Source organism: Capsicum annuum, unplaced genomic scaffold, assembly GCF_002878395.1.
Source record: "Capsicum annuum cultivar UCD-10X-F1 unplaced genomic scaffold, UCD10Xv1.1 ctg5201, whole genome shotgun sequence".
In the NCBI taxonomy this organism is placed as follows: Eukaryota; Viridiplantae; Streptophyta; class Magnoliopsida; order Solanales; family Solanaceae; genus Capsicum; species Capsicum annuum.
Window position 1 is genome coordinate 657,601 of NW_025859999.1, and position 24,939 is coordinate 682,539.

Sequence of the window (24,939 nt, forward strand, 5' to 3'; positions counted from 1 at the left end):
ACAACTTTAGGAAATTGGCTAATAAAGCTTTGCATGAGACTTAGGAGAGGTTTAAAATTAAGTTTACTCAATGGCCAATCCATAAGATGACTGATGAATATTTGATGGAAATACTCTACAGAGCTTTGAACTCACTTACAAAGTCAATAGTGGATAATGCTGCAGGAGGAGCTTTTATGGGGCTCACCTTTAGCGAGGCTGCGGACATATTAGAAAGAGTGACTAAGAAAAGTAGATCTTGGCATATAAAAGATTCTATGGTAGCAAGCAATACTGGGTCTAGTGTAATATTAATAGAGCAGCATAGGAGAGAAAAAGAGTGTGATCAGGATATAGCTCACACGAAAACCCAGATAGATCTTCTCACGAAATATTTGCTATCAGAGAATATAGAAAAGTTAAAAGTTGTGGGGTCCCATGGTAAGGGAGCTGAATCTAACACTGAGGAAGAGGCTAACTATTTGCATAAGCAGGGGGTTTTCGGACCGCTGGTCAAGATAAGGTTGGAACCATCAAGGAGATTTGAAGAATAAAAGTGACAGGAGTGGACTATATGTACCTTCTAGAAGCCGTGATAATGCTGCCACCAGTTTAGGCAAAATTTACATGGAGGATATGATGGAGAAACTGTTAAAGGGATTTAAGGCGACCAATTCTGGGGTGACTACTATGAAGACATATCTTCCATGAGTCAATTAGTAAATTCACACTCAATCTCTATTAAAAAATTGGAGCAGCAGATGAGCCAATTATCCATAACATTCAACCAAAGACAAAATGTGACTTTACCAAGTGATACATTTCAGAATTCGAGGACTAATGGATCATGTATGGCCATTACCACTAAGAGTGGTAAGATGTTATCTAGTCAAGGTTTGGGAGCATTCTCTTATACTGATGATGTCAAAATGGATTGGGAGATGGTCGAAAAATCTCCAATGGTGCCTGTGAAGTTGGAAGGTTCAGAAAAGAAGAGTGCAGAAATAGAACAACCACCTAAGCAGAAATATGTTAGTGATATGGAGCAAGGCATAAGAAAAAAGCTAGAAGTTATTCCAACTGAAATCCCAAGGCCACCACTCCTATTTCCACAACGATTAAAGAAGAAAGAAGATGATGTGAAGTTTAGAAAATGCATGGCTATGTTTAAGAGTTGTCAGTAAATGTGCCGTTAGTTGAAGCACTGGAACAGATAACAGATGCCCGGATATGCTAAGTTTACGAAAGACCTGTTGATGATGAAAATTACTATGAGCTATGAAACAGTAGACAATCTTCATCATTGTAGTGCTATTGCTACAAGATCTATTGTCCAGAAAAAAGTTGATCCGGGAGCATTTACTATTCCATGTATGATTGGATTGCGAAAGTTTGAAAAGGACCTTTGTTATCTTGGGGAAAGTATAAATCTTATGCCATTGACGGTTTTCAAGAAATTGGGTTTGGGAGATCTTACACCCACCAATATGCGGTTTCTAATGGCAGATAGATTGGTAAAAAGACCGATTGGGATTCTACATGATGTACTAGTAAAAGTGGTTGATTTTATATTTCCTACCGACTTTGTAATTCTTGATTACGAAGTGGACTTAGAAGTGCCCATAAGTTTGGGTAGGCCGTTCTTAGCAACTTGGAGAGTGTTAGTTGACATGGAGCTGAATGAGCTAAAATTTAGGCTCAATGAGAAAGAAGTTTGTTTTGAAGTATGTCAGTCTATGAAAAAACAAAAGGAGATAAGTGTCTTCTCAATTGTTGATGTATTCTATGAAGATGAGAAAGATATACCAGCTAAGAATATGTCTTTTTTGGAGACCATACCTGGTTTGGTTGAACTAGCAAGCAAGGATGTGAGTGACTTCAAAGTGGTTGGACAAGGAATAAAGCATTGTCTTGATCCAACAAATGAGGTACAAATGGTATCATCGATGTATCTTGATGAAGTATGAGTAGTAAAGATAATCGAGTCATGCCACGACGTTAAATCAGGTGCTATATGGGATGCAACCCATGATTTTATCTTCACTTTATCATGTTAAACAAAAATGTAAAAAGAAGAGTCGAGCCATGACCAAAACTACGACGCTTGGTGGGAGGCAACCCGTCCTTCTAATCATTTTTGTTATTTTTGAGTAAGTGTAGGTGCATGAAGTACTAAGGAGGATATTAGTACCAAATTTGATTTGGAATTGGGCTATGTCAATGGTGGTAAGTTTAGGAGTGATGGGAACATTACAGGTAAGTTGGAGTGGTCAAATGTGTAAGGCTTAAGTATGATTTGCATTAGAGTCGTGCCTCAAATTATGTTAATCCGACCCAAAAAGTTTCACGGTGCGACTTTATTTTGTGACTTTAATGAGGTCTGTGGTGGTAGCGTAGGGATCGGGCCGATAGGATTACCAACCCCTATTTCATAAGTTAATGCCTTATCAAGATTAACTACTTGGAGATTTTGTATTGTTTTTTTTTGGTGATCACTTTTGCTTCGAGAGAACTAAAGTGAATTAGTCCTTGATGGTTAAGAAACACTATGATTATGTTATTAAATACAATACATTTTTCTGTAAGCGTGATGCATGTATGAATTCCTAATGTCCATAGTTAGAAAGTATTGAAAACTACAAGGTGGACATAACCCTAGCTTGCCATTTCTCTGAAATTGAATACTGCTACACGTATTTCATATTGTTAAACTGAAACCATTAATTGGTGAACTGAATCAAATCCCCCCTATTTATTTTATCGAAACGAACGATTAAAATTCAACTAATCTACATGCAACTTAATTAACACCATATTCCCTGTGGAATTCGACCCCAACCTAGTTGGGTTATATATTTGACAACGACCGCTTACTCTCTTGTAAGAGAGATGTAATTTGAGCATTATCAGTAACAGAGAATTGTCTTCTCAAATCTCTACTGAAAAGAAGAAGCAGGGCGTTACTTATAAGTTCACTGTGGCAGAAGTCCACTGGAAATCTCTACTCAATTCATCTCTTAGAAATCTCTATACTTGTACATCCACATTTTCAGTCATACATCTTCCTTGTTTAAAATAAGACACAATATCTAGAAGCTCATTTACTTATAATCCAAGAATCACCAAGAAATACTCAAGCCCCCTACACCCCAACCCCCATACACAAGTTCACTTATAACAATGCCATACATGAAAATAAAGGTAAATGCAGCCTCACATAACTCTCCACCCAAGTTTAAGTTATAATCTTGACAAAATATAGTTAAATAATAACCAACTAAAATAATTACTTACTTGGACACCAAAATAAGCCAGTGTCATTCAGTTAAAACGTGGGAGGTTGTATGAGGGTTATGAGATTGTTGAGCAGCAAAAAATTCTTGCATTTTTCTTATTTTTTCCATCTCGTCTTCTAAGGTTTACAAACGACCATTCAATGAATTTTTTCCTCAATCAAGGATTTATTGTCCTTTCGAGTTGAACGTAGAGCGTACAATAATTTAGTCTTTGAAGAAGTGCCCCCTTTCATATCTTTTGCCTTTACTCCACCGCCAAACCACTCTACATGACTATGATTTTGAGGTCCCCAACATTTTTTCTACAATCGCTATGGTAGGTAGAGATGGATATACTTTCAAAATTTTTTCAATCTGAGCCGACATGATAGATAAAAGGTCATTTTCAATCAGAACCCATAATAATTTTAAGTGATTTACAAACTGAATTTACCAAACGCACATGTTTTTTAATTTCTTCAGGATCAACAAGCTTGTTGCCCTTCTTACGAGTCTCATAGAAAATAGTCCCCAAATCTTGAGGATTACCATCTTTACCTCCCTTTACATCAAAGAGAACATGTCAAATAATACCTCAAAAGTATTTTCTTATGAAAATATTTTTTGATACTACCTGCTAATACATTATCTCTCGAATAGGCTTGCTACCAATATGATGAATTATTGTCAAATTGGCTTGGTTTGTTGTATTCCTTTTGTTTCTCGCCTGTATTATTCTGAAATAATAAGCTTAGTATATATTCAAATACAAATTTTGAAATTGCATCAACAAATAAAGTTTATAGGGAATAACTATCAGGTAATACAGAGCAACATAAATAGAAATATTGATTTATTTAGATAAAAGAAGCCAATCAACACACAACTATAAAGTAATTAATATAGTGTTATGAAATGGAATACCTAAAAACTTTCAGAACAAAAATGTTCCATAACTAACCACTCCGAGTCCTTCTTCTCTACTCTCTCTGGTTTACATTTAAGAAGATGTACCATTGACTTATTTTTCACATACTTACTATGCAAGTGTCCTCTCCATTTGTTCCACAACTCATTCATCCATCAAAAGATATGATCACGGTGATTATTCATATCATCACTCTCAAATTTGTCTGACAATAATCAATACACAACACTAGTTAGAATGAACCAAACAAAGGTCCAAATGCCCATTCATACTATCGATTACAATTGTTACGTTAATAGCTACCCACATGTGATACAAATTTTGTTTCTTAATATCATGCCATGATGATGTAGCTAATGGACACATGTTATTGTCACAAATTATTTTTCCCAAGTTTCTCGAAAATAGATGGCTATTTTTTCCAACCATTCAATTATTGTAAAACGTTATTTTTAGCTTCTACTCAAATTCAAGTGATTCAACTTCCTTGCACTTGTTGCTCCCTCGAACTCTCAAAATTATCTGCTTCATCCTCATCCTCATCTTCAGAGTTTGATAGTGGCTTACCTAACTGTTCCACATGGTGAAACCAAAAGGTATAATTTTGAATTATTCCATGGACTTTCAAATGCATCTCAATCATTTTACGAGTTCCTAATGTTGTATTACAACACTTGTAACAAGGACACCATATTTTATATTCTTCTTCTGTTCCCCATAATACATAATTCACAAACTTTTTTGGCCCATCTAAGTAGATTTTTTTGGTTATATTATGAAGAGAAAGTTGGATATATTGCTTACTAGGTGCCATAACCTTGTAGAATACATAAAAATTAGATTAAGAAGAAAGAAAAGGTAAGAAAAATAATTATATTCACATACAATGTTACCATCACATTATTATATCTTACTATATCAGGTATTTCAACTTTAAAGATAACACGACCTCCTCCTTAAATTAGAACTATATTATTTTTGTGAAATTTCAAGACATTTTATGAAACTATCGACTTACTATCCAAACAAGCATATATTCATCACAGACCAACAAAATTTAAACATCTCAGATAAAGTCACTACTGCAACAACAATAACAGTGACAAAAATACAAATCAAACAAAAAGACAAAAATTGACTGAGAAAGTGATGTTTGATGATAAAAAAAAATTATTTATATAAAAATTGGACGGAAAGACGAGAAGTATGGATTGGAAGATTTTCTTCCTTTATTTGCTTTATTAATTTTATACTGGTTTTTTATTTGGAGGTCTGGGGTGACCAACATTCAGCATAATTCCGTGTGTTGATAGACATCTCATATATACAGCAACAACAACAACATACCTAATGTATTCCTAACTAGTGGGGTCTGGAGAAGATAGAGCATACGAAGTCCATACCACTACTTCAGATGAAGTAGAGAGGTTGTTTTTGATAGATCCCCAGCTTAGAATCAATCACCATATAACAAACACAATACATAAATTCAATATAAACTTGTAACGTGTGCAAAATATTCTAACAACGCTAGCCACAACATCAAATTAAAACATGACATCAACTTAAAGGAAAAAAAGAATGCCAACAAAGGTACAAATGTCAAAGATTGAAAACATTCACCATATAAATGCTACAAAGATGTTAGTATATACTCGTAAAAGGTTTCTGCATATGTAACAAAACAAAATAAGTTTAAAACCATGCAAATCATGTCCTCTTTCAAATAGCAACACCAAGAGAAGAGACATCTATCTCTTGTAATGATAATCTTCCATTCCATCCATGGAACGCAAAACCAAATTACTGCTCCAGCTCAGTAGCTGCTCTAGAAACTGAAGATAAACTATCAAAAGAATCCAGTAACATACAGTGAGAAAAGAGTAGATGAAAAGTTTTTAGTAAAAATTGTGTACTTCTTTGGTAAATTATGAAAAACCTTTAAAGCAAAATTACTTATGCCACAGCTTGAAGAACCAGACTCAGCTCTCAACCAGTAACCCTTTTCATGAACTAGATAACAAAAATTGCCAACTAGGTGGATGAGGTACTTAGGAAGAAAGGTTCGTACATGTTCTAGGTGTTTTGAGATCAAATCACTTCTAGAATCAATAGTAAACGCATATCTATGAATAGCATGAAGATTTTTTTATACAAGAACACAACATGGAATAAAAGTACATATATTAGCAATGGTAGCATATGTTGATATCAACCTCACACGAGTGTAAAATCAGGAATATAAAGTGATCAAATAATCAAACCTCAACTAGAAAGGTAGGGGATATTCACCTAATGACTGTTCCTTCCAGCTTCAGAACTAAATTAAAAACACCAAATTGATAAGAAATCTCTAAAACAGGATGGAAGGAGCTATGAAGATACAGTGTTCAGCACAATAATAACTTTAAGACAAATTTATTGACTCCCATAATGGATCTACAAATAAAAGCAGTCACTGAACATTTCACAAGTAACTAGTGCAAACAAAAATTTTATATTGGATCCAGATAGGTTTGAATGGGGTGACATAAAGTCATGAAAAATGAGGATTCATATATCCAACTTCAAGTAGTTTAAGATTGAGTAGTAGTTGTTGCCTAAAATCTAAATCCAAATTTTCATAATAAAGGATTAAAAGAACAACACATGTTTTTTTTTTCTTTTTCTTATTTCTTTATGAAGTAATAAGAACGATACAACAAGATCTCTAACTTGGAAGCAGAATGATAGAATTCTAGGAAATTTTGTAACTTGAAATTCTTAGAAGATCAAAAGGTAGTAGTATATCACCAAACAAAATGCAAGAAAATAATTAAAATACTTCAAGAGAAAGAATGAGACTACAATATTGGGACAGGTACAGTTTGTTTCATTACACCAAATTCCTACAAAACAAGTTACCATTTTTTTCATGGATAGAAGTTTGTTGCTTTGTTATTTAACTTAGTTGGAGATATTATAGTCACTTGTTTAGATTTCACCATTGAAAATGAGGCTATGGTTTTCCATTAGAATGATGTTACATAAACGTTTATTGAGGGGCTATTTTGGTTGTAGATCAATACATTGACAATTTTGTTCTTCATGAAGTTAATTATTTAGGTTTCGATTATCAGTAAGTGTGAAAATATATTTCTAAATAGTTCCATGTACTAAACTACTTCTACTAGTAGGTTACAAGGAATATAAGGTAGTTTTGAGGAGAGCAAATAGATGAATTGACATTAGCTTTTTAAATTGTGTAATTTAATGCTAAAATTGATATAATTAAAATCCAGATAGAGTTCAAACAATAAAATCCAACCAACACACAGAAAATGATTCCAAAAAAATTATTTAGTGCACCTACCAAAACATGCCCAAACTCAATAATTATAACCCACAAATACTAATTCCTAGTGATCCTTTTTTCCCTTTGGATATTAAAGTAAGATTCTTTACTTAAGAAATTATAAATTAAACCATACAACAACATACCCAATGTAATCTCACAAAGTAGGGTCGGGGAGAGTAGAGTGTACGCAGACCATACCACTACCGTGCTGTATATGATAGACCCTCTACTAAATCAAAAAATAGTTCTAAGCAGTATATAGAAAGACATAATGGAAATGGAGATGGGCATGGCAAGTCAGCAGCATCAGATTAATCTTAAATTAATATAGTTAGAATCTAAGAAACAATAATTCGACAATATTTAGTGAACCTACTAACACACTTAAACTAAAAAACAAGGGCTATTGAAGTAAACACTCGGATTTGAATCACAATTTTTAAAATCATATATTAAAGTAAGATTCTTTACTAAAAAGAAAATATAACCAAGAGAAAATACCAATAAAATAAAATAAAATAAAAACACAAGTTCATGTCAAGATCATAAATTTCATGTCGAATTATAATTAAAACTTAGAATAAAAAATAATTTAAATCTTTAAAAAAATGGTGGAGAAGTAAGAGAACTTGTAAGAGACATCCCTTCTAGAAGAACCAAACGAGGAATTTTGATGATAATTCAGATACCCACATGAAGTTTCCATTAATACAACCCAACAAAAAAAAGATAGTTAGCAATGGCAGAGAAACTAAGGTGGTCGTGTTTTGTATTGATTAATTACTTAAAGGGTAAGTGTTATTGATTTAATTAATTAAAGTTGGATGTCATGAAGCCAGAGTTTGTGATTGTCGGTGAAAGTTTAGCCAGTGAAAATGATGGGGGGGAAAGTGGAAAAGCATTATTTTAAGAAAATAGGAAGAGAGAAGGGCATTCTCAACACTGCAAGTACTACCTGGAATTCATTAATGTAGGTTAGAGCTACGAGAAAAACTCTCTCATTGAGATTAGGCTGAGCTGATCAGTGGAAACTGGAAAACAAGGAAAATTTTGATTTTACTACAAAAATTCAACAGCTTATGAAATAAAAACAATAACTTGATCAATTAAAAAGAAAGTTAAACCTTAGAATTACTTGATTTAGGGTAGAGCTGCGACCAAAAAATTTTCTCAATGAGATCACGGAGAGAAAATCAATGAAAATTAGAAAAGTGGGAGTGATTAGTACTTGCTCTAGGGTTTAATTTGGGATAAGTTTAATTTTTAGAAAAGGAGCGTGTTTTAATTTTTTAGAATTTGATTTGGTGCTTTAATTTTTGGTCAAATGAAAAAAATAAATTTTTTTGCTTATGCCTGAAAATTACATATTATTTGGGACCAAATACTCAATTTTTTTAGGACCATATTTAGTACCTTCATAGTAAAGTACATAAATAAAGACCAAAATATAATCTTATCTCAATACCTATATTTTTAGAGAGGAGATTATCAACTTATCCCAATATGTTGGTCATAAATAAAGTTTTTTCTTGTAGTGTATAGAATAGTTATACAACCCTTGGGTAGATTAAAAGATATAGTTTTTGTATTAAAAGTGTGGGTAATACCAAACAACCCCCATAAAACCATCTTGAAAACTGTTAAAAGTAGTCCCGATGGCTCATATGATAACTCGTAGCCTCTGGCTAGGAGTTATAGCCTGAGTCATGTCCTAGGGAAACAAATTTTGGATCGTACTATTGTCAATAGGTGTCATCCAATGACTCTTAGCATCTAACAATGACCCATAGGGTCTGATGACAAATCATTGTGTCTGAGGCATCTTCACTAACAAATTTATTAGTACTATAGTAAATTGGGATTAACATTTAACTCTTATATCACATTAAGGCCAAATTTGAGGATTTGTAATGATAATTCAAATATCTATCATTTTTGTGGATCTTCAACTTGAAAAATCTTTGTAATCTAGAAATAATGCTCGTTTAAACTTGATTATGGCAAGATACTTCACAAGAAGTCAATTGGTAAGGGATGTTTTGACTTGGTTATGAGATAGAAGTTACCTTTGTCCTTAATATATCTTTAGATCACTTCTTATAATGTATAAACATGATGTTTAATTTCTACAATGCAATTTTAGAATAGTTCTAATCTTTTATTAGATTTTCATGGGTGTTATAAGAATTCGTTTATCAGAGGTGCTTTCAATTCAGGAAGGTTTTCAGGACATCTTATAACCTTAAATAACATTACATGCTATAAGTGTAATTATATATATATATATATATATATATATTCCAGGTAGTTTACATGTCGCAGATTGACAGAAGACTATCTTAAATGAGGATTGAAACTTGATAGACATCCTATAACTCATAGATGAGCTCGGATATAGATCCCACAACTCGTGGTATAGTTTTTACTGAGGAAAAACATTTATTTTCTGTTGAATTTCTATTGTAAGTTAGATTGCTAAGCATGTATAATTTTTCGGTATTACAATAACTTTATAGGCTGACTTATCCAATAAATTATTTGAAATATTTTTCCCATATGGCTAAGTTGTAAAGTGAGATTTTGGGGTTCAAACTATTAAAAAGAGGACTACGTCAAGTTTGGGAACAAGTTAAGAAGCTATTGGTGAGCTGTACTAATTATTATCAAACCCAATTAGTCTTTGCACATACTTTTGTTTAAAGATTGGATATTTTCTCTAAACTTTTTCATAATTCAGCTACAGGTAAACAATCACTGGATAAATCTTATGATGAAATAAAGCTTTTTTCCAAACAATTTAGCATCTAGCAATCTAGAGTAACCTAACTAATCCAATTAAAGTATTGTAAAAAAAATATTAAGGATTATTGAACCCGATAAACTCCCAATCCAGAAGCATAGATCTCTACTATGAACAATGAATTCAACAAGCTGAGCTACTTACTCAAGGTCAAACTTCAAGCCCAAGATAATGTTCATCAAGTGTAGAAGGTAGTGTTATTTTATGAGGCCCGTGGAAGAGATCATATATCTAAAGTTTAGAGCCAATCTAGAATTCATATAAATTATGGGCTATGTAGTAGAGGCATATGACATTATATTTTTAGTAATTTTTCTAACAAAAAACTAAAGTCAGCATCTGGAATATTAGTCAAAACCATTATTAGTAGCATAGTCAACATGAAGGATATCAATAAAAGAAGGAAATACAATACAAGTCAAACTCTTGCAATAAGATAAGTGCCTAATAATTTGGTAGAAGGAAAAAAGAAAGTCAAGGCTAGTCTAAAAAATAACGAATTAGCACTCCAATGTTTGGAAAGACAAATGGGCCAACTATTTGAATCATAGAATACAAGACCTCGTAGAGGTCTACCTTGTGATGTGAATCCTATCCCAAAGTAGATAGGTTAATATGATCATAAGAAAATATGGATAAGAGTTGAGAAATGAAACACTAGAGAAATAGTAGCATGTTAGGTGCCAAAGAATAATAGGAGAGAGATCTGAACAAGTTAAATTTTGACTTAGAAGCCTACCAATTCCATTCCTGAAAAAGTTTATCAAATGAAAGGAGGACCCAAATTGTGAAAAGTTGTATGAGCTACTAAACTAGTTGAGGACTAACATTATTTTTATTGAATTTTGCAGGGTATTTCCCAATATGCAAAGTATTTGAGAGAATTTTTAACCAACAAAAAGTTATTGATGGAGAATGTTAAGGTACCAATCATAAAAAATAGGCATGAAGGATTCCATATAGTCTTCCAATAAAGAAGAAAGACAGTAGAATTTTCAACACATAAATTATTGAGTTGCTTGCAGCTAACGCTAGAATATTGTTTGACTTAATAGCTAGTATAAATTTGATGCCACTATCATTGTTCCAAAATTTTTGTTAGAAAATTGCTAACCCACATTATTTGTATAGGAGTTGGTGTGTAAGATGTTGATTAGACTAAAAGGTGTAGTTGAAGATATATTGGAGTAGATTGGCTGTTAAATATTGCTAATGTACTTTATTATTCTTGATTTTGAGTCAGATTTGGAAGTTTCATTTATTTTAGGATGTCGATTCTTATCCAGGGGAAAAAATATTACTAATGTGGCTTTTAGAAACTACACTATTTAAAAATATAGCAAACTTGAAGTGATCAACACATCTAAGACACCTAAAATGAGTGAAAATAATAAAGAATTATTAACCAAGTATGAGATCGAAGATGACATAAATCTTAACATAGGAAAGTATAGGCCCCATAACACAAAAAATCATTATCATGGGACTATTCTGCAACCCTTGGGAAAGTGAACTAATTTAGAACATAAGGAACTTTTTGGACATATGTACCAAGCATAGACATCCGTATATATAAGATAAAGAGTTTAATTTGAAAATATTTATATATTGTCTTGTAGAAGAGGTAGATACATGGTATAATAAACAAGGATGAGATCATCCAAAAACAAGTAGAACCTTTGCATTTATTTCTAAATAATAAAGTCAACATAGTAGAAAAATAGTTCTAGAAAATAATATCCTACATTTTTTATGAACTACATTCTGAAGCATAGGTTAGATTTTTGACAACTTGATTCTACACACTTAGTTCAATGGGCACTTAAGACCATAAGTGATCACAACTAAACTGTAACACCCTAAATTTTTCAACTAGAATGAAAATCCGTCATTCCTATGCGTAGATGTTTTAAAAGCCTCAAATCCTATGTAAATTTATTGTGTTAATCAATTATGTAGTGTGGTAATATATTATACCATGAATTTAGATCATATAAGTCCCCTAACTCAAGTAAAAGTCAAAAGCTTTCCTATCGTTCAAGTTTTAGTGAGTGTCAAAACTTGGGTCAACTTCAATCGACCATAACTCATTTTATATGACGAACTGGGTGTCTTACTATATATAAAATGAAATATATTTGAATTACCTTTCCAACGATAAAAATTTCACCTAAATAAGATATCAGAGTAAGGAGTTATGCCCATTTTACTCAGGCCTGCCAGGCTGGGAATCCCAGTGATGACATTTTGTGACATGCAGTCATGCCCATGACAGTCTATCACCAGGGCATATTTTCACCCCCAGTGATGAAATTTTGTGACAAGCCGTTATGATCGTGATGGCCTATCACCAATGTCATCAACCTTAACCAGAAAACCAAGATTTTACCTTTTTGTTACGATATTTCATGATGACCTATCACCAGTATGACGGCTTATCACGAATGTCGTCAGCTATTTTTCCCAGTAATAGAGGATTATTTTAGTAAAGGTATTTTGGTTTATTTACTTAACTTCCCATGACTTATAACCCTCACGGAGCATATTATCTTCCATTATCTCTAGTTAAACATCTCAAATAGATCTGTCATACACTTTCAACTACAAGATTAGGGTTTTCTCTCAACATTATCTCCTCAAGAGCAAGCCTAAGGAATTCTTCAAGAACCTTCAGAAACATTAGATATCTTTCAAGATTTAATCACTAAGGTATGAGTACTGTTCATCCACGGATCCCTTTCATCCGTGGAGCTCAAGAACCATGTTTTAAAAAATAAATTATGATCTTTATTTTAATGTGTGATTATGTTCATGTTGATGGTTGTTAATTGTGTTTCAAGATGGTATCTAAATGTGTTTCAAGAAATGTATGGGCATGTTAGTTGGATACCCATGAATTTGGGTGGTTCAAGATTTCTAAATTTGTTAAGTACACCTATGCTCAATATTTTGCATGTAAGGTGTTTGATAAAATACCTAGAAAGATAAAAATCATATATTATAACATAGGGGTGAACTATATGATAAAGTCATGCTAGTCTATTATGTTCAAATAGCTCACTTGTCATTGTTGTGCAATATATGTGGTAATAGAATGTACATGATAATTGTGGAATGGATTCATAGTGTGTCTATATGCCTTCCATGCAATGAAAAAGATCATTATTTTGAAGTATCACATGAGTTATCCCCAAATTATTACAATATGAACTAAATGTTATATGTTTGCTATTCCCTTATGCTTAAATGGTTTTCATGCGATTGTTATGAATAGTATATGTTGTCGGAATGCCCATGATATTAGAATATAAGATTTATGACTTGATTATAAGCATTCCTATACATTTTACATATTATGATGACCATGTACTTCATGAAATCCCTCACTCATATATTATGGATTGTTATTGATGGTCAGGCACTCAAGAATGTCAAGATGTGTTAGTTTCCTTCCATCGAGTCCTGGGGGTTCTTGTACCCAAAAAATGTAGTTTTGTGCCTAGAGCCATGTCATGTTATCACGATACTCTCAGTCAAGCCATGATTTATAGAATTCAGTCAGACATGTGACTCAGGAAAACTCAGTAATCTTAGTAGTCCAGTAATCTAAGTAATATTAGTGCTCCGTAACCTCAGCAACCTCAGTATTCATAGTTAATCTCAGTAACTTTAGTACTCTCAACCAGTCTTCATAACTTAATATATTCCGTCAGTCATTGGAATCCAGTAAATTTAGTTTAGCTCCGCTAAACAATACCACTAGTATCAAACCAGTTAATCAGTATCAGTTCAGCTAATCAGTTCAGTTTAGTTATTCAGTTCATCTTAGTTATTCAGTTCAGTATCCTTTAGATGGGATTAGAAGTTAGCACCGAGTGAACCCAAGGATGGGAACTCACCTACAGTTCATGGTGTGATTCTTAGCAGTCATCCTTGTGTTCCAGAACTACGTAGCTAGGATAGCTTGAGATATCTTAACCTATCAAATTAGGTTTAATGAGGTGGCTTAACCTGTCAGTTTAGGGTTCCCACCATTCTCATTTGAATACCAGCAAGATAAGGGTGACTCACAGCTATCCTTACCAGTGGTATGGTATTGACACCCTTCCAATTAGGGAACAAATTAGATCCTAACTTAGCTGTTATAGTATATATGGGGAATGTCGGTTAAAAAACTACCTTCTATAGTTTCAGTTATAGATTTTAGGTTTGTTAACTATAGTCACACAGTTTTAATAAAAGAACTAAAGTAGTTCTTCAGATTTTAGGATTGTCAGATATAGTCAACTCAGAAATAGAATGGAACTCAGATAGTTCCTTTAGATTTTTGGACTGTCTGATACAACCACTTATTCTATGAGATATATCAGTTCTCTGAACTTATGTATCTGTTACATCAGTTATCAGAATTCATGATATTAATATTCAGCTTCAGGACTCTTAGACATAGTTAGCCATACCAGTTCTTCATAATTCCAACTATAAAAAATAGTCATTCATCTATTTAGTATCTCAGTATCAGTACACTCATGTTATCAGTATTCAGACTCAGTAGTCAGTATCTTCATGAGTTCAGTTACAATTATGAATGGATGTATGTATTCTCATGTACATATTAGTCAGCATTGTTCAGGGATACAACCCTTTGCATTTAGCCTACCTCACTTGTATACTCAGTATATTCATATGTACTGATGCATTTGCACTATGGTATTTTCTCTTATGTTACACTATAGGTTCAGAGGCACGTGTTCCAAATCAACAGTAGAATTTCAGTTGCAGAGTTGCAGTGAGTCATCATCCATTTGAGGATGATATTTTTTTATTTAATTTAATATTTCAATTCAATTTTTATAGACGGAGTTAGTTGGAGACATGTTCCATCAACTTCTTATTCAGACAGTTTAAAGGCTTTCTAGACTATAACATGTCAGATAGTTATTTCAGATTTATTTTGGTAATATTATAACATTTTCTGACATTATTCTTATCTGATGTTTTTATTTAGATTTGAACCTTATGGCCATTCAGTATATATTTTTCGCATTTTCATGTTATATTATGCAGTGTATAAGTATAGATATCAGTCATGGGTTAGCTTGTGGTCCTTCAGGGTCATGAGCACCGTGTAGTATTTTGATTCAGAAAATTGGGGCATTACAAACTTGGTATCAGAGCCTAAGGTTCATTAGAGTCCTAGGAAGTATGAAAGCCGCATCTAGTAGAGTCTTGTACACGTATTTGTTGTGGATCACATTTATGTGTAGGAGGATATGAGATATTTTAGGAACAGTGTCCCTCTTTTCAGTATTCTTGTCATGCCAGTGAGCATAATCTCAAGTCCCTCTCAGTCTAATCCATTTCTCCCTTTCTTCTACAGAATATGCCTCCTAAAAGATGAAACGGGAATCAGTTAGCCCCTCATCTCGAAAACCCTTTGGGTGATCATATTTCTTATGCGGAGTTTAGGATTGCATTCACCACTCTTGCTCAGTCAGTTGCTGCCCATAATAAATGACGAACTGTGATTCTGGCCAATCCAGTGGCCAATTCAGCTACAACTAGAATTTGGGACTTTACCCGAATGGATCCTCCTTCTTTTATGGGGTCTATGTCAGATGAGGACCCACAAGAATTCTTAGATCAGATTCAAAAAGTGATAGATATTATGGGGGTGACTACTGTGGAAAGTGCTGATTTAGCTGCATATCAGTTGCAGGATGTGGCTCATACTTAGTACAAATAGTGAAAGTTAGAAAGATTAGATGGTGCAGGTTCTATAAAGTAGGAGGAGTTTTCTTCTACTTTCCTTGATAGATTTTTCCTGGTAGAGCTTAAAGAAGCTAAGGTACTAGAGTTCATCAACCTTAGGCAGGGCAGTATGACAGTGAAAGAGTATTCTCTTAGGTTTACTCAATTGGCTAGATATGCCCCTCATGTAATTACAGACAGTAGAGCCAAGATGAGTAAGTTCGTGTAAGGGGTAAACTATAACATAGTAAATGAATACAGATCTACCATGTTGAATAGTGATATAACTTTAGCCAAATGTATGACTCATGCTTACCAGATAGAGGAGCATAATATAAGAATAAGGGAGAGAAAAAGTAAGAGAGCAAGGACAGGTAGTTTTAACTTTGCTCAGCCTAAATCACAGGGTGGTAACCGTTCTCAGCATAGTCACAAATTTTCAGCCCCAGCTCTATCCTCATCTAGTATACAAGAACCTAAGTTTAGAAATGACCGTCATGATGGAGTGCTGGGGTCCAAGGCCCAGGGTGGTGAGAATAGAAGTTTTACTTATCCGCTTTGCGAAGAGTGTGGTAAGAATTACCTAAGTGCATGTAGGCAGGTAGTGATGTATACTTTGGGTGTGGCAAGCCATGCCATAGGATGTGAGAGCGTAGAATTCTAGAACAGAGTCGTAAAGAGTTGCATCAGCAAGTCATCAAGAGTGGTCAGAGTCAGAATAAACTTTATGCACTCCAGACCCGTCATGATCTGGAAAGTTTCCCTGACCGAGATTTGGGTATGTTACTAGTCTTTCATGTTCATGGATTGCAATGTTAGATGTCTTTCTATAATTTGGACATATGTTCTAGCATGAGTTAGTTAGTAAAGCCAGCAAGTCAGTTTAGCAATCGAGCAGTCAAATTTGTATAGTTTGTTTTCTCATCCTTTCTTCTATTCATCATATCCAAGTTCTCAGGGAATGTAACTATTCCAAGTAGAACCTTTTAGTAGTTTCAAGTTCAGTTCAGTTCATGCATCATGCATTAGTCCCAGTCTCCCAAGGTTCAATTATAATCTAGTTCGTAGATGCCCTATCCATCGCCTCAACTTTCTTAATATCTCACGAAGTCAGTCCAGCATCCTTCAATAGACATAGTATCCCAAGGGGGAGATACATTATAGCCCCCAAAATTTCATGATTTAAACATGTCCTTTTCTTTGATTAATCTATGTTGAAGGAAGTGTTACTTATGAGCGGACCCTCTAGCTCTAAAACTCAGCAGTAAGCCATGTACTCAATGGCTCACTTTAGTCTACGATACGATACTCTATCCATGTTATGCATTGCAGAATCAGTTTTGTTCATGTATTATATTCCAGACTCAGTTATGTTCTAATATTTCTGCTAATGCATATTGAGTGATTAATCTCAAACTCATCGATATTTTCAGTTCAAGGTGACGGTTTTCTTTAATCTTATGCGTTCCTATGTTCAGATTCAGTACCTAACTTTGTATTCAGTTCCATGCCCAGTTTTCTATTCAAACTTGGTACCTTTACAATTGCATGTTCAGCAGCATGTTCCTGAGCCTGTTCAGTCTATCATGCATTCATGTATCATGTCAGTCGTATAATCATACATTAGATATGCATGGATTCAGCTCATCAATTAGGCATCAGATATGCATTCTTTTTATGACAAACTCAGTTCATCAGAACACTCAGTCATGCATTCATGAATCCATTACTTATGGATCAGATATGTATGTTCAGTATGATGTATTCAGCTTATCAGTCATGTCAATCCCGAATATATGCTTCATTAGTTTATGTATTATACGTACTTCAGTTGATCTTTTCTTCCATCTCAGTCATTCTTATGCAGAGGCGAATGTTCCCAAGGGGGAGATATTGTAATACCCCACATTTTTGGACTAGAACAAAAATCTGTCATTCCTATGCATAGATGTTTCAAAATCCTCAAATCCTATGTAAATTTATTGTGTTAATCAATTATGTAGTGTGGGAATCTATTTTATCATGAATTTAGATCATATGGGTCCCGTGACTCAAGTACAAGTTGATGCTTTCATATTGTTTAAGTTTTAGTGAGCGTCAAAACTTGGGTCAACTTCAATCGACCATAACTCATTTTACATAATGAACTGGGTGTCTTACTATATATCAAATGAAATATCATTGAATTATCTTTCCAACGACATAAATTTGACCTAAATTTGATATCAGAGCAAGAAGTTATACCCATTTTACTCGGCCATGTCAAGCTGGGAAACCCAGTGACGACATTTTGTGACATGACTTTACACCCGTGATGACCTATCACCAATGTCATCAGCCTTGGGCAGATTTTCACCCTAGTGACGACATTTTGTGACATGCTGTTTTGCCTGTTATGGCCTATCACCAAACTCGTCAACCTCAACTAGAAAACTAAGATTTTACCTTTTTATGACGACAATTTATGATGACCTATCACCAGTATGATAGCTTGTCATAAATGTTATCAGCTATTTTTCCATGCAATTGAGGGATGTTTTAGTAAGGGTATTTTGGTCTTTTTCCTTCACTTCCCATGACTTATAACCCTCAAGGATCATATTATCTTCCATTCTTTTTAGTTAAATATCTCAAAAAGCTCTCTCATACACTCTCAACCACAAGATTAGGGTTTTCTCTCAACATTATCTCCTCAAGAGCAAGCCTAAGGAATTCTTCAAGAACCTTTAGAAACATTAGATATCTTTCAAGATTTAATCACTAAGGTATGAGTACTATTCATCCACGGATCCCTTTTATCCGTGGAGCTCAAGAACCATGTTTTAAAAAATAAATTATGATCTTTATTTTAATGTGTGATTATGTTCATATTGATGGTTGTTAATTGTGCTTCAAGATAGTATCTAAATGTGTTTCCAAGAAGTGTATGGGCATATTAGTTGGGAAACTATGAATTTGGATGGTTCAAGATTTCTAAATTTGTTAAGTACACCTATGCTCAATATTGTTCATGTAAGGTGTTTGATAAAATGCCTAGAATGATAAAAATCATGTATTATAACTTAGGGGTGAACTATATTAAAAATTCATCCTAGTCTATTATTTTCAAAGAGATCACTTGTCATTGTTGTGCAATATATGTGTTAATGGAATGTACATGATGATTGGAGAATGGATTCATAGTGTGTCTATATTCCTTCTATGCTATGAAAAAGATCATGATTTTGAAGTATCACATGAGTGATCCCCAAATTATTACAATATGAACTAAATGTTACATGTTTTCTATTCCCTTATACTTAAATTGTTTCCATGCCAATGTCCTAAATAGTATATGTTGTTCGAATGCCCATGATATTAGAATATGAGATTTATGACTTTATTATACGTATTCCTATTCATGTTAGATATTATGATGACCATGTACTTCATGAAATCCTTCACTTATATATTATGGATTGTTATTGATGGTCATGTACTCAAGGATGTCAAGTTATGTCAGTTTCCTTCCATCGAGTCCTGGGGGTTCTTGTACCCAAAAAATGTAGCTGTGTTCCTAGAGCTATATCATGTTATCTCGATACTCTCAGTCAAGCCATGATCTATAGAATTCAGTCAGAGATGTGACTCAGGAAAACTCAGTAATCTCAGTAGTCCAGTAATCTCAATAATCTTAGTGCTTAGTAACCTCAGCAACCTCAGCATTCACAGTTAATCTCAGTAACTTTAGTACTCTCAACCAGTCCTCAGAACTTAATACATTCCGTCAGTTATCGAAATCTGGTAAACTTAGTTTAGCTCTGCTAAACAATTCTACTAGAATCAGTCCAGTTAATCAGTATAGGTTCAGCTAATTAGCTTAGTTTATTTATTTAGTTTAGCTTACTTATTCAGTTCAGTGTCATTCAGATGGGAGTAGAAGTTAGCATTGAGTGAACCTAAGGATGGAAACTCATCTAACAGTTCAGGGTGTGATTCTTAGAAGTCATTCTTGTATTCTAGAACTACGTAGCCAGTGTAGGTTGATACATCTTAACCTGCCAGATTAGGGTTGATAAGGTGGCTTAACCTGTCAGTTTAAGGTTTTTATTATTCTCATTTGAGTACCTGCCAGATAAGGGTCACTCATAATTGTCCTTACTAGTGGCGCGGTATTGACATCCTTCAAATCAGGGGACATATTGGATCCCAGCTCAGCTATTATAGCATATATGGGAACATATCGGTTAAACAACTACCTCCCACAATTTTAGTTACAGATTTAGGACTGTCACCTACAGTCACCTAGTCTCAGTAAAAGAACTTTGATAGTTCTTCAGATTTTAGGACTGTCAAATACACTCAACATACAAATAGAAAGAACTTAGATAGTTCCTTTAGATTTGTGGACTTTCAGATACTGTTACTTATGCTATCAGTTATATCAGTTCTCTGAACTCATGTATCAATCACATCAATTATCAGAATTTATGATATCAGTATTCACCTTTAGGACTGTCAAACATAGTAAAACATACCAGTTCTTCATAATTCAAACTATTAGAAATAGTTTTTTATCTATTTAGTATCTTAGTATTAGTACACTCATGTTGTCAGTATTCAGACTTAGTAGTCAGTATCTCCATGAGTTCAGTTACAGTTACGTATGCATGTATGTGTTCTCACGTTCATATTAGTTAGTATTGTTCATACATAAAACCCTTTGCATTTAGCCTACCTCACTCGTATACTCAGTACATTTAGACGTACTGACGCATTTGTGCTATGGTTCTTTCTCTTATGTTACACCATAGGTTCAGAGGCACGTGATCCGATCAACAATAGAATTCCAGTCACAGTGTTGCAGTGTGTCCTCATCCATTCGAGGATGATATTATTTTATTTTATTTATTATTTCAGTTCAGTTTTTCTAGATGGAGTTATTTGGAAACATGTTCCATCAATTCCTTATTCAGGTAGTTTAGAGGCTTTCTACACTATAGCATGTCAGACAGTTATTTCAGATTTGTTTTGGTATTTATATACCATTTTCAGACATTATTCTTATCTGATGTTTTTATTTAGATTTGAACCTTATGGCCATTCAGTACATGTTTTATGTATTTTTATGTTATATTATGCAGTCTACAGGTATAGATATCAGTCATGGGTTAGCTTGTGGTCCTTCGAAGTCATGAGCACCGTGTAGCATTTCGATTCAGAAAATTGGGGTGTTACATAAACCATTGGTTATGAAATTCTAATAACTGAATAAACACGATTAAGAAGATATTTTAACATAACTAAGATGAGAAAAAAAAAAGAAATTGTTTCAATAAAAGTAATGACAAAAAACTCAAACCATGTTGCGTATCTAATCTATTAAAGTGTCTACTAATAATGATGAGTTACGAAGACAACAACATCTTACTATAAAACCCACTAAAATAACAATCAGAATACAAACTAAAAAATGACTAATGTAAGGTCCTTGAATGATGAGGACTCACATAGCTAACTAAAAATCCTATAAAGATATCTATGTATAAGTCTGCGAGCATGCACATGAATCTATATCATAATAGGATATCACACAAACGAATGGTATGTGGTCAGTACTACACACTATATTGACTATGTGAGATAGTGTCAATTACTTTATATCATGCAATGGACATTATTATAGAGAAAGGGCTAAGGTTTTGAAGAAGTATAAGTATTTGAGCATGCACAAATCTAAATTGTAAAACATAAATATTTTTTATAATGAGTGCTAAAACAAGTCTAAAATATAAATTTGTAATGTCATAATCAATATATTATAAAGTAAATTATATATTGGGGATTTTATTACAACCAAAATAAAATATTTGAGCATCATGGACTCCAACGTACAACCTCAGTTTAATGGGTGGCCTATACCTTACGAACTGGTCCCTTCGGGCCAAAGAGTCAACTTAACTGGTAGAGTAACTCTTATCATATGCTGGCAATTTAGTTTTAGGGATTACGTTGTCTAAACCCTTTTTATCTTATTTCTAAATACTACCTCAAACTAGAAATTTAGTACCATAGTGAATTGTAATTGTCGGACTTAAATTGGTCTTTAATGTATGTACAAGGTAACAAGTCTAGTCAATAGTTGGAATGATATCTAAGTAATTGTAAGGTTCAAAAATATATGTAAGGTGATGAAATAAGGCCTCCTAGGTCTATAAGGAGCTATTAAGAATATTTGACCAAATATAGGGTATGTAAGGCCTACTACTGTAAGACCCCACAAAATTTCAAGGTTTACTAAGGTATTAAAGCTTAAAAGGAAGTCCCATACTTAGAAACTTTAGCTAAGTGTTTTCACTTAGAATCTTTTTAGCCTTCATAAGTTTGCAATCTTATTTCTCAAGTCATACCACCCTTAAATATAGATCTTGAGTAGATTCATGATCAGCTATGTTAGTAGGTGTTCTCGGATGAGTTTTAGATTTTTCGTACTACGTTTAGATTATGTTTGACGTCTCAAAATAGTATATCAACGCGATCTTAGCACACCACATTGCCTATCTCATTGGTTAACATTATTTCAGGTTACCAGTTAAAAGTAATGTGGCTCGACGCAATCATGACACGATTCATTTGGTATCGTGTTGATGGCATTGACTCGCTGCGTCAACCACCGTGTCGGCACCCATTTTTCTATTCGTTAAAATAGACGTGACCCTAGGGTTATTTTAATTTTTTTCCCACTCTTATATAAGCCTAAAACACTTGATTCAACCATATTTCATCCAAAGTATAGTGGTTTCTCTCAATTTCTCTCAAGAGCAAGTTTAGGATTTCCAATTGAAGATCCAAATTAAAAAAAATTCGACCTACAATCTTCGTAAAATCAAGAACTAAGGTATGTTAGATGTTGCTTGTTGGGTTCCTTCCACCTAAGAAGTTCAATAATGCTTTTCTAAATTCAAATATTATATATATATATGAGTTTTCATGTTTCATGTGAATTAAAATTGAAGTTCATGTTGTTATTGAATTTTAATTCATGTTTTGTTTACAAAGTTCCAAGCTTTGATCCCAGTATGTGATATTTATGTGATGTTCATGATAAATCCCTTCAAGATGCATTTTGATTTGTGTAACCATGCTAATTAGGTTTATTGAATAAAGAATGCTCCTCATATGTTCGATAAAATGCATACGTGATGGAAATAGAGTCATTATAGCATGTTGACAAGAAATTCCTAATTGTTTATAAGTTAATGCATGCCAAGTGTTTGTTGAAAGGACTCCGTGAATGAATTATGATATGATGCATGCATTCCTACTCATGTGCTTTCCTTATTGAATGAATTATGAGATAATAGTTTGTATTCCCTATACATTTACATGTTTAAGACTTCCAAGTGCTTGAAGAGATGCCTCATTAATTTTTTTGTGAATGATAGCCTATTGCCATGTTATGTATGAGTTGTCCTGTCTTGTATTATTCATGTTATCAAGTCTTAGAGGTATTTATACCAGATAAATTAGCTTCTTGTCTAGATCAAGAATCAGTTTCACGACAATCTCAATCTTGCGTGATTAGTAGTACTCTCAATCAGTTACAGAACTCAATAGAACTCAGATAGTTACAGAACTTAGGAAATCTTAGTAATCTCAATATTAATAGCATTCTAGCTTTAGTTTAATAATTTAGTTAGAACTTAGTAATATTCCATCAGTCAGAGGAACTCAGTGAATTCAATTTAGCTCAGTCAAACAAGTATGATCAGTAATAGTTCAGTCAAACCTACTATGAATTAGTAATTAGTTTAGTGTCTTCCAGTTGGGAGTAGGATTTAGCACCGAGCAAACCTAGGGATAGGGGCTTACCTAATAGATAGGACTGAGATCACTAGAAGTAATCCCTAAGTTCCAAAACTAGCTAGCTAGTGTAGGCATGAGATGTCACCCGTTAGATAGGACTGACTTACTCGGGGATCACCTGTTATTACAGGACTGATCTCAGGGGTTACCCTCTAGATTAAGACTGACTCCATAGTAATTGGCTTTACCCGTGGCACGTTATTAACACCCTTTCAGCTGGGGTTATAGGTTGGACCCCACTAGTTCAGGTTTAGGCCATGTCGGTTAGATGACTACCTCCCATAGTCTCATCTTCATAATCAGTCTCAGTAAAAGAATTCAACTCAATAGCAAAAATTTACGACTATTAAATAAAGTCACTCATTAGTATTATCAATGGATTTAGAGATCACCTGCTAGATAGGACTGATCTCAGATTTAGTCATGCAGTATTAGTACTAGTACCAATAGATTTAGAGATCACCCATTAGATAGGACTGATCTCAAATAGAGTTAATTACAAATAAGTACCATTAGATTTAGAGATCACACGCTAGATAGGACTGATCTCAGATACAATTAATCATCTTCATTATCAATATAATCAGAGATCACCCATTAGATTATACTGATCTCAACCTTAGCCAATCAAATATAAGTGTCAGTATACTCAGTTATTAGAAATCCAGTTATTAGAATTCGGTATTTAGTGTTCCTACGATTTCACTTATAGTTTGTGCATTCATGCATGTATCCTCATTCATTATACTTAGATTATTTAGTCAGTATTGTTCATGCATATGAACCCTTACATTTATACTTACCTTCTCTAGCATACCAGTACATTCCATCATTTTGACGTATACTTTTTTGGGCTATGCTATTTTATACCATAGGTTCAGAAGCACAAGATCCAGAGCACCCTTAGTAGTTCAGATAATTTAGAGGCTTTTCAGAAAAATGCATCAGTATTCAGTATTTACTTGTATTTTGGATATTTGAACCTTATGGAAAGCTTTTCGCTAGTTTTCTGCATTTTTACAGT

The 24,939-nt window shown here is 33.7% G+C and overlaps 1 pseudogene; it reads left to right on the forward strand.

The window, feature by feature from the left end:
- Positions 1-1,715: 1,715 nt before the first annotated feature.
- The window catches only part of LOC107857448, a 62,561-nt pseudogene continuing 39,337 nt past the window's right edge, over positions 1,716-24,939 (forward strand).